The 12,598-nt window shown below is 34.2% G+C and overlaps 2 protein-coding genes across 3 annotated transcripts in view; one reads left to right on the top strand and one right to left on the bottom strand.

Moving 5' to 3' along the window:
- LOC113498074 (ankyrin-3-like) overlaps positions 1–12,598 on the top strand; it is an 85,312-nt gene that overhangs the window by 5,971 nt on the left and 66,743 nt on the right. The window lies entirely within an intron of this gene.
- Positions 1–12,598, bottom strand: part of LOC113498075 — a 60,627-nt gene that overhangs the window by 32,004 nt on the left and 16,025 nt on the right. The window lies entirely within an intron of this gene.

Genomic DNA, 12,598 nt, shown 5'->3' with positions numbered 1-12,598 from the left:
TATTGATTTGGTTTTTTTTTATTTATTTCAAGTCCAGCTCTAATCCTATAGGCTAAAGAATCTTTAAAGTGTTATTTGATTTTTCTTAGAGGGTTACCACTTAAAGTGATAGAAGCAACAAGAGATTTAACGGTGACGAAAATGTAGCTGTCCTTTTAGTACTTGTGAAGACACTTAAATATTAAATTTCGTTTCGATCAAAGAGTTCGTGTGAAAGTTGTTAAATATTTCACAACTTTCACATTATGGCATCTAAGCTTACACTCAGAAAAGCGTGTACTACGGGTACTTCAAAATTGATTAAAAATACTTTTATTTCTAAAATTATAGGTACATAACAGAGATAAATTACATCTAGATAGAATAAATGATCGTGTACTTCAAATAAACATTTGTCTTGGGTGGGAATCGAACCCAGGAACCTCCGGTATAGCAGTCAGGAAAACTAACCAATAATGACTAGACCAGTAGGTTAGTCAAAGTTGTACTCCCAATAACGAATCATGCAATTAATTAGTGATCGGGTGATTCTTAACAATGAAAGATTGACTAAAGTTGTGTTAGTGCGAATGTATATTCTTGTAACCTGAATAATGAAACGACAATTAGCTTTGATTGGACCATAATCTATTGTTTGTGTCTATATTTTTAATATAGAAAAAAGGGACAGTATAGTATTTAGTATTCAGGAGTTGAGGAGCATAATCGTCAACGTTTATAACTTATCAAAATATAATCGCCTCTAGTCAAGTGTAAATCCTACAATCGTTAACGTCAATAGAAAACATTCGAAATTATGAAATTGACAGTTTTAAGTCACTTAACTTATCAAAACGAAATATTTCATACATTTGAGCTATATTTATTGTTATAACGACTGTTAAAATTTTACTCGACTAGAGGGATAGTTCTTCTATGTAATATAAAATTCCCGTGTCTCGATGTTAGTTACCGTACTCCTCCGAAACGGCTTAACCGATTTTTACCAAATTGTACATGCGTATTCTGTAGGTCTGAGAATCGACTAACATCTATTTTTCATACCCCTAAGTGATAAGGGTTGCTCACACAAAAAAAAACTATTTTAGTTTTTGGACGAAATTTTTTGTTTTTATTTACAATTAACATACAACTAGAAATAATTTATTGGCCAAAACAACGTTTTCTGGTTCAGCTAGTGTAATATATATTTGGATCTGATCTGACATTTTTTTTTACTAGAGATCTCTTTTAATTTTATAAAAATATAATTTATAGTTAAAGACTTTAAGATATAACCAGTGTCTGTTAAACGCGTTTTTAAACATAAGTTTTTAATAAATATCTACATTATGATAACTTTCGTGAATCGTATTCATAATCATCATAATTGTACAAGAACGGTTTGAATCATGCACATTTATCCGAAACTAGTCGGATAAATACGCATGAGTAAACTGTTATATACGCTTCAATGTATATTTTCGGATATTTAACAAATTATAAAGTCTATGTCTAGATTTATATAATCAGAGTTGATTAATTGTAATCATTTAAAATCTTTAGCATAAAAATGTACCTGCTTAAAATAATATATCGATCGTCATTAAATTGTGTTAAACAATAATTTGAATTTTATTTTCCTTGTTTAATTGAATATCTTGTTTGGTCTTATTTATGCAAGATTTCTGTATCCTTATTTCTACTAATATTATAAACGCGAAAGTTTCTCTGTATGGATGTTTGTTTCTCTTCCACTCAAAAACCAATGGATGGATTTAGACGAAACTTCGTACACAGGTAGTTTATAACCAGGATTAACAGCATCCCTACTAAATCTAATATTATAAATGCGAAAGTAACTCTGTCTGTCTGTTTGTCCGTACGCTTTCACGTCTAAACCACTGAACGGATTTTAATGAAATTTGGTACATAGATAGAGTTGGCTTTGAGAAAGAACATAGGATAGTTTATATCCCGGACTTTTGAAGAATTCTCTTGGAAACGCGATATAACCGACATCGACGCGGGCGAAGCCGCGGGCGAAGGGCTAGTAGAATATAATTTTTAACCTGACTTTTTATTGGGGGTGGGCCCCGGGCTACAGCTTATATATCTGTATAAGTAAGTAATCAAGTCTCAAAAGCTAAACTAGAGTTGGTAATCAGACCCGACTTAATTTTTGATCACTTTTCTTTGTTATACCATACCACTCAATTTAGTTTAAAAAGTATTCTCTCTAGAAAAAATCGATGCTCTTAGTAAGAGTTTTAGTCCTTATTTCACAAATATTTAAGTCATACAAGATACTTATTACCCGTATTCGTTATACACTCCCCCTTCGCACTTCTGATTATTGTAGTTTCGACGACAGTCAACGCTGCATTTAATTATTCCGAGAGTTAATATTTCAGTATGTACCTACCTACTTGTATTGTTTAATGCAAATAAACGATTTATTATTTATTATTACGTTAGGGATCTCAATACATCCTGGCTTACACGAATAACAATAATAAAGTGGTATGGTGCAAAATAAATACCACCTCTTCCGTCATCACTAAAATGCTCTGTAACTTTTAACTGGGCCCCGATTCTGCTATTTTACAATGGCCGATGGTTTAATGCAATTATTCCTATTCTCTTGACCATTTTGCCAATACAATAATTTGAAGTTAATTGTATTGACCAGGAGTACAGCATCCTGCACTGAATTTCCAATTATTGTGTAGAAAAATGCTTAAGAGAATACGAAAATTGTCATTTTAAGCTAAATTTCATTCATTCATCGGCCGTTGTAAATAGCAGAATTCTGGCCCTGGTATTCTAAAACATTAGAGTCAGAGAACATTCTCGAAACATGCCATACTATGCTATGCTATGCTAACCCTGCTACTCATGACCTAATTCAATGCACTTCCAAACCTAAACATGATTATAACAGCATTCCATGTTTTCATGCGTCCATCGAATCATGCGCAAATCAAATGCATCTTGTTATGAGTAGTATGACAAAATATCCGGTAAATATCGCGTAATGACCTAAATTCAGATGTTTTTAGCTTATTGCACCATTAGTCTGTTTTGACTTGATCCCTGCCTTGTTTGTTATTGTTTATAAAATGAGCTTAATTTATAACGGTGGTGTGTTGATAGGGCTGTCAAATTAGGTAGTGTTATTATATTTTCTATAATGAAAAACGTGGATTTTCGTAAATCATGTCGATCGATGGTTAAAATATTTGTTGATGGAATAAAAATAGTAATCTTTTACTGTTACATCGTTTATTTTATTAAATAACTTGATTGGATAGTTTTTTGATAGCATTTTCTTGATTTTTCGCAGATTTTCCAATGTAGTAGACGTACCTATGTTTTATGTATGTAGATACAGCCTTATAGCTATTTTAGACTTTAACTGTTGATGAAAATTGATTCCGAAGTAGTAGCATAATTTTGTTAAAAAGAGCATAACAGCATAGCAGGACTCTTACCGCGATATCGATTTTCCGAGCTACGCTTTGCTAGTTACTACGAAAAATTAAAATAACATTATGAAAAGTGTGTTCCAAAATTCATTAAGGTGTTTAACCGTAATCGGAATTTGACAACCCTAAAAGGTTGTAGTGATTACGCGGCACCTAAAATCACTTCTTGCGAATAGGTGAAGTTATTTTAAACTTTTTTTAATAACGTAAAGAACAGTTCTGTTTATAAAGTTTTATAAAGGTATCTGGCGTAGCTGTTGCTAATGACGCGATTTTGTTAAAAAGTGATGAAGATTTAAATTTATTCGAAGTATCGATTGATACGTGAGTTGTTGTTAATAAATCGATTCGTGTTTGTGGAGTTGAATTTGTTTTTACTTGTGGTGTTTCGTCTTTATTTGACAGGGTTGTGTATACGTACTGAGATAGCAAGTTGAACAATGTTTTAAAATTGCATTAAAAATTGTGTTTTTTGACAAATACTGTCACTAAGTCACTCGTTGTAAAACACTGGTGCTCAGGTAGACGGGACGGCGACGTCAACATTCGGGAAACGGCGACGTCAATATTCGGGAAAGTTTCGGTCGATGATGAAGTCTGCCAGTCCGCCACCATGCTCTATCTCATGAACACTGATGGCTAGCTATCGTAGCTAGATTGTAAAAAAGTCATTAGTTGGTCGGTGGCAACCGATTTGTTTATCGTAAGCATATTTTTACGGTATTTTCAGTGTCGAATAGCACTTCACTTTAATGTAAATTTGCAGTTTTAGAAATTTGTCGGCGCACTAATCAAACGTGTCTCCCACACGATGATAAGCGATAAGGGTTCTGGGACTAACAATGTCGGGTTTTCCCAAAGTTATCTTCTTACTTTTAACATTAGGGTACTTCAAAGATACGCCTAACATTTTCACATCTATATCTGTACTAATATATAAAGCTGAAGAGTTTGTTTGTTTGTTTGTTTGAACACGCTTATCTCAGATCATAATAGACCATTCATCGAGGAAGGTTTTAGGCTATATACCATCAGGCTACGACTAATAGGATCGAAGATACAATGGAAAATGTGGAAAAACAAGGAAAATTATTCATCTTCGAGGGCTTCCGTTCAAAAATTCCTAACTTATATCTTTTAACCACGCGGACGAAGTCGCGGGCAACAGCTAGTTATTTATAACACGTTTCTTTAGAAACAAACATCTGTTGATATCATACATCAAGTGTGTCATGACGAAGGTCTCTGTACGCCTATTTATTCTGGATGTCACTTATTTTTGTGCGTATTATTGATCTGTTCTGAGAAATTTAATCGGATACACAATATAAGTATGACTAAGAAGGTCTACAATGTGGAAAAACCCCGGGTATTATATATACAGCTGTGCAAAGTAATGAAAAACTTTTTGAAACACAGTTCTCCAAGAAACTTGTAGTAATTTGCACTTTTGCTTCTAAGCACATAATTTCCTATACGTAGACCATTTTGAATGTTGAGATATGGTTGGTAAAATTGATCTTGATCTTGATTAATCGTTTTTTAGGACCAGGTCATAAATATGCTAGATTTGAAATAAAGTTTTTAAATAGTCGAAAGTTTTACTCACGCGCATTTATCTGGATTTCTCGACAAGTTTCCGTTACTGGAAGACCGGAGCTAGTTAACTGGCTAGTTAACTGGATAAAAAGGCGTGACTAAACCGTTGCATTATTTAATAAATAATAGATTAAACATCCCGAAAAAGTTATTATAAAAGTAGAAATACCTTTTTATTCAGAATTCATACCAAGCGAATTTTGACTTCTGACTTGCCTGTGTTGTTTCAATAATATCGCATTGGTTGATGGAAACGTTTAAATCATTCATGATTCGTAAGAAAACAAGCGTAGGTGGCGATCGTGCGGGAAGCGATACAATGCATCGGGAATTCTTAAAGCCAGCGTTTTTTTGTACAGATATCCATTGAAAAATGTTCCGTTTCGATTTCTGAGTAAATCGATATAGATGACCTATTACATATAAATTTAACAGAATTATGGGAAAAGATAATCTTTTTATTAAAAGGGTAAAAAAGAGAAAACCTTATGGACGTACTTCTTTTTGGAAAAAATAAAGTCGAGGGTATTTTTTTTTTTCGACCGAGAAATTTGTTAAATGGTATATTTACATATAGCGTTCTGTTCAGAGGAAGTAAGACCTATATACATGAGCTCCGTTCGCTTGCACAATTGCAACAGTCTGGACTTAATAAGAGGCGGTGACCTCTAAATATCTTTTAGATAGTATGGCACAAAGGATACTGTATATAGAACGGTTTAGGTTTGGTCAGTAAGAGTCTGACACGCTCCCTCGAGGGAGTGGGTGTTTCTTGAACACCCACGTATTTCAAAAAGGCTAGTCAGAAAAATTTGCCTAAAACAAGCTTAAGAAATTAGATACAAATGATAACACCTATCCCAACTGTAAAATAATCTATTTTATATAATTATAATTTTCTTGAAATTCTTACTAAAATTTTTTTGTTAAGCTGTCTTAATATCGATTACTAGGTAGGTACGTAATCGATCAAGAAGAAGCTAAGATTAAGTTTTAATCGTCCTCAGGCTTTAAAGAAAAGCTTGACCCGGATAGGACACTTTACACGCGTGCTTCAAGACTACTTGACGAACGATGAGATATAAAAATGGTTAAAAGAGATGAAGAACATTTAAAACTAGATAAATTGGTGTAATAGTAAACACAGTTAAAAGATCATCTGAATTTGATTATTAGTAGCACTGCAGAAAAGGAAGGTTCTAATTGCCTGTCAAATGCGTCGAAAATAAATTGCACTTAATGCAGAGACATTATTCTCTAATTTTCCCATCGAATGCGACAAAAATAAATTTAATTAATTATCTTTTCTATACATGTTTTGTTTTACTTTAAGTAGGTTTTTATCAATAGTGAGCCTTAATCTCTAAAACAAAGTTACAAATGACATTCGAGAAACATAAGTTTATTCATTATCTTTTATTTGAGATACGTACCTTCACCTATAAAGTGTAGTTAAAATACAATCAAATCAAATATCTTTATTTGCCCACACAAATAATTACAATGGACTCACACACTTTTCTGCAAAATAACAACATACAATTTTTGATGGTGTTTGTTGAAACATACCAGCTGGGACCTTATAGAATACAATTTTAGAAAACGGTTATCATTCCTAATTACGTAAAAAAAAACTAAAATTAAAACTGAAAACGTGCCTGAATTTCAGAGTACGCTGAGAGAAAACTTAACGACTGTAAAATAATTCAGTGAATTTATTTCCTCCCAGTATTTATAACCGCCCAAATAGTTTACACAAACATTTAACTGTGTTAGCTAAATAAATTGTTTTTAGTTTATGCTGATCTATCATTAAGCGGGTGTTAGCGGGTTAAATATAGAGTCGTTGATAAAATATCGTGTAAGACATATCCGTTGAAGTATATATGTTTATGACTTGGCTAATGATGGATTGGAATAAACAAATCGCTGGTTCTTGATGGTTAGTTAGAAGGTGTTTCCTTATGGTAACTGCTGACTGTATTATAGCTGTTGAGGTGATCACGCCAAGCTGTGTGCGACGTATACAAGCAGCTCGATCCCCGCGTAGGACAAGCGTTTGCGTGATCCATGAATGCGTGTAGTGAGTCTGGGTGTATAACGGCATTTTGACCAAAAAGATGGGTGTCTGTTTGAGCTCGTTGTTTGTTTGTATGTTCCGTGCCCGATGTGTACAAATGGAAACTTAATTATTAAGGCTCCGCCGTCAACAGGCTGTTCTCACGAACCTTGCTTATTCGAAGGTAAAATATAGAGTCGCTATAAGAACAAATAAGTAAAATAAAAAAGAGGTAAATCAACGAGTCTTACATATCGATGAATATTTTTCTTGCAAAACATGTTTTCTTTTGCCAATTTGCCTATTGAGTGTTTTTTAATCGTCTCTTACCTGAGGCGGGTTTTTTTTACGTTTTAATACACTCATTTTCTTGTTTGTAGGTTTGTTTGCTTGTTTGTTGTTCCGGTTGGATTTTTGTAACACAATTCTTTTATACCCAATTACATACTTTATATACTATATGCAATGCACCGATATATTTTTGCACAGAATATAAATAAATTACGATCAAGATCTCGCGTGCAATCGTCAATCATTCGTACATTACATTATCCTTTAGGTCACTCACCCCGTGGATATTTCTGCTAAATATATTTTGAGGTTAGTTGCTACGAGTAATAGATATATTATGGAAACTGTTAACGCAATATGTTATTGGATTATATTGGATTGAGTGGTACGCGAATAACATAATGTTGAGTGCAGTAAAGGTTTCTTATGAATGTAAATTTATAGATATTCACTACAAGACATAATTATAACCACTCATTAAATCTCATAATGTGTCTTTTAAAGTGTGAAATATTGAGTTCATATCGCCAAACGCAATGTGCGCGATATGTCGTGGGTGCGATACCCGCCTAGGGAAAGCTTCTGGGTCTGAAAATCTTTGGGCATGTCAAATAAATGTTTGTGAAGCCTCCGGACTTGGGTTAAGTCAGACTCACTACTTCGTTTTCTTTAAGGTTTGAACTTTTATTTGTACGGAACCCCAAATTGTCAGGGTTCATATTCACACTTGACCTTATTTCTTGCATGTGAGTGATTCTTCATAAAATGTAAGAATCATAAAAATCAATTTTAAACTTAAAATAACCAGCTTTTCATAACAATTTAGAAACCAAAACCCAAGTCTTGGTTATTCCAAATCTATTCCTTTGATTTACGACCAATTAAAATCATTTAGCTAATAGTATGACGTTCAGACAGACCCATTGTTTTCTGTAATTATGACGATTTACGTACGGGACACGGTTGGCAGGCACCCAATATATTATGGCCACATCAAACACTTACCATTTGTTTTGTGTTCAGAGATTCTATGAGGAATTCTCGTATGTAGGTTTTGGAAATCTTAGTAATGATTATGGATGGTCGTTTGAGGCTAGGCTGCAACTGAACATGAGGATCGAACACAGGTTAAGCTACGCTTGATAGGTCGGTCCGTGGATGGGTAACCATGAGTGAGATGACATGAGTTTCTCCGTATGTAGGCACGCTGAACTGTGGGTTCCGGCTGTTTAAAAGATATCTTTGACAGTCGTCACGAGTAGTGAGAAGCAAGAAAGTCTCGCCGTGGTATCCAGGTTTCTGAGTTCAGAAAGTCAGATAGTTGCTTCTTGTAAAATGCATTCGGTTAGACTTGAAGCCCACTTCAAGATAGTTGGGAAAAGGCTAGGATAATGATGAGTAATGATTATGGCGATTACTGTTGATCATACTTTGCTTTGTGTATCAACAGCGTAAAACTGTGGAAATTATTCTTGATTTTTGTTTTCTTACTTTGTTTGCTGGGTAAAGTTATGGCAGGGACGTATGTTTTTATTCAAAGTGAGTGTATAAAAACGTGGCTAAATTAGGCGTCTCTGTCATTACCGCCACACTTAATTCTAAACACTCAAAAAGAGAGCACATTTTAAATCCCAACCTTATTCAAACAAAGCTCTGCATTTATAAGTTTTCCTTTCATCTCCAAATCCGTGCAGATCTCTTAACGATACCATAAATCTTAACGAATCCGCCACAGACTTTGATGTTCTGTATCGTCATGTATACAAGTACCTACTTAGATTCGTATTGCTATAAACTTTGGGATTTCTTATCTTCACTGGTCAGCACGGAAATGAATATCCAAAAAACTTACTCATTAATGAATTTAATCCTTGTGTCGCGCGGTTTTAACAAACATTCCATTCTCATACACATAGACACTCAAAGCATTCGTCGATCACACGAGTGGTTGTTCTACGCAGGGAACAAACCTGCAACACGTCGCGCTCAGTGGGTTTGGCATGGTGACCTCAACCATCCCTACTAATATTATAAATGCGAAAGTACCTCTGTCTGTCTGTCTGTTACGCTTTCACGTCTAAAGCACTGAACCGATTTTAATGAAATTTGGTACAGAGTTTTATCCCGGACTTTTGAAGAGTTCTCTTGGAAACGCGATATAACCGACCTCGACGCGGGCGAAACCGCGGGCGAAAAGCTAGTTCGATTATAAATCCGTGTAGTCGAAATCTATTCGCTTTTGTGTTTACATTTAGTGTTTTTATCATAACTATGAGCCCCTCTAGTCAACCACTGAATATATTTCTCTTTTTGATTAAGCTTTTAATATAATCTGTCTGATGTCAGTCATTATTCTAATTTCATTCATTATGATGATCACTTAATTCTTAGACATTTAGTTTTTTTTTATGAGTATCCCATTAAGGCTGTCGTAATCTTGAGAATCTACTTTTAATCACCAAGCTCTGTAAGTTTTTTTGTGTATAGTATATCGCCATCCAACATCCGTCTTATAGTTCTGGCACCAGCGACCTGAACAGGTATATTTCAGGCTTACCTTCCTTCCTAGAAGTACAAGAACGGAGCCTTAAGAGGCTTTTTGACTTTAACCTTTCTAAATGCTGTTTTCTCCAGTTTGTTCATAGAAAACTTTTGTAATACTGTAAAAATGATTTTGAAAAAAATTAAAAACGTGGGGTTTTAGATTTTTTTGACTTTGACCGTGGTATGGTTATGACTATGAGCTGTGGCCAGCTAAAAACCAAACTCATTCCTAAAAACTGATCCTGTAACACTAAACGCTATCGGCGCGTACGCATCATTATCTACTGCGCAAGCGCACCTCCATCCATTGAGCTCCGTCGTTACGGTTTGGCGCAGTTTCAATCGGCTCATGACTCATTGTGATCCATTTCAACGAACCATGATTTTTGAAGTGATCGTTTCAATAGTAAATCGCATAACGTGTGTTTCTATGTATGTAGGTCTATTTTATTTTTTTCTATTCTTATGTTATGCTTCTTGTAGTGTATTAAGCATTATTATTTTGAATTTCGTTTGAGGTTCAGACTCCATTTAAATGATCAAGGAATTAATCTTTTTTTTTTAAACGACTTCTGCTCTAAGTAATTTAATCCTTGTATCGCGGGGTGTCTCTCAAACATACAATTCTCATCGTCACATGCACAAAGACAAAACAATGCTTGTCCTACGTCTCTCGTCTTTTCCAAGTCTCAAATTGGTTTTAAATAAAGAATTATAGTTCCATATCTGCTTTTAAAGGACATAGAGGGGTTTTCCAGCCTTTTGTTGGATTCTTCCATATAGCTTTCTCAAGTGGTGTTGAATCACTATCGACTTAAAACCGACCATGGCGTTAGATCGATGATGATTCTGCTGAATACTGTTCAGCATAGAACCATTGTGAACATCCATAACCCATTTTATTGCCAGTATTACGGCTATTAACACAGGTAAACTTAAGACCGTGTGGAACAACTAAATACAAGTCCAATATTGGTGCAACAGATTTATATATTTCATTTTCAAATGCAGTCTGAAATTTAAATCATAATCAGTTGAAACCCAGTCCCCAAAACCCATACCCTTCCCCTTGACCCAAAATTAAAACTAACGAAGCAAATGCCGGTTCTATAAACACATAAACATGGCCAGCCTTGCGCGGCACACGTTACTCATAACCTGCTATTTACTAAACATTCGTCTTCGGGTTATGATGGCGTAATAATAAAGAATAAGTCAAGCAAATGACATATTTTTAGTCAAACAACTGATAATGGTTTTCTTTTTTAAATAGATGACTCCAAGGCTAAGGAGTTTAATCATTGTGTCGCGGGGGTTTCATAGATACTCAAATGTAAATCAAGTGCAAATGTATTAATTGTAGTTCACCCAAATACTTGGCCGACGCTAGAATCGAACCTGCGACACGAACATCGAAGGTTTAAACAATATTACTCAGCTATCCGTGCAGGTAAAATCAAATTGTCATTCACAAGACTATAAGCCGTAATAGGAACAGCGATTACCTAAAATCGTACTAAACTGTGTGAGGAAAAATGATAAAGCCAGCATATTAATATATAACACTTATTGATGAAATTTTAAAAGACTCGAACATTATTTTTACACTCTAGATAGCATCACCTCACGCATAGCATCTAAAACAAAAAGTTTGTTTGTTCCAACTCATCTTGAAATCATTAAGACGTCCACGAGAATTTATAGCTAAAACATTTATTGAATAAACTTTTCATCTCATAATTTCAAAGGGCCAGCGATATACCGCGGAAAATTTATACGGTCAAAGTCACGTAACACTGAAAAAAAAAACATCTCATAAAGTGTCTGTGCTAAAAAAAAAACAAGTTTTATTTATGTATCAAGAGTGTGTCATAAAAAAGTAAAAAAAACCACGAAAACAAATAATAAAATGTAACATTTATACGCGGGTTGTCAACGTGTTTTAAAATTAAAAGAAGAATCTATTTTTGAAAGAAGAAATTTAGTCATTCGTTGATTGGACGGGCGTATTCTGGTTACGCTTCGCAACATGTGAGCGATGTAGAAACGTATTTACTATTCCAATTTTTCAATTGGTTTGAAGGACTTATACTTAAAAATAAGAAAATGAATATGATGAGCATTTAATATATTATCTACGAGAATAATGTTATGTAAACGTCTGTTCGTAATATTTTGTCCTAATTAATCTGTTTTTCGTATTTCTAGTGCAGGACATTTTTTTAATTTTCATGTAAGGCTTTCATTCGTGAAAATGTAAAAAAATATTGTGGGTGGACATATATTTTAGGGATATGAACGATAGATATAATATTCATATAAAACTTCATAAAAATCGGACAAGCTATTTCGGAGGTGTTTGGTAACTTAAATTATGACACTAGAATTTCATGTTTAAGATTTAACAGAATAAGGCGCCATTGTGCTTTTCGTCGTAGCACTCATAGCGACAGTGCGACGATGTGTAATTAAGAATGAATCATATTTAAAGCTTGCTCATTATTTTTTAATGTCTGAATATTATTGACGCAGACTATAAAGTTGTCTCTGGACTTTTATAGTCTTTGGTAATGATTTTTGTTTGTAATGCGGTTGTATAATTTGATGAAAGACTAGACGCAGATGTAATGGTAAATTT

This window comes from Trichoplusia ni, chromosome 10, assembly GCF_003590095.1.
Source record: "Trichoplusia ni isolate ovarian cell line Hi5 chromosome 10, tn1, whole genome shotgun sequence".
Lineage (NCBI taxonomy): Eukaryota > Metazoa > Arthropoda > Insecta > Lepidoptera > Noctuidae > Trichoplusia > Trichoplusia ni.
Note: the sequence above shows the minus strand (reverse complement) of the source record. Positions and strands in the feature narration are given on the sequence as shown.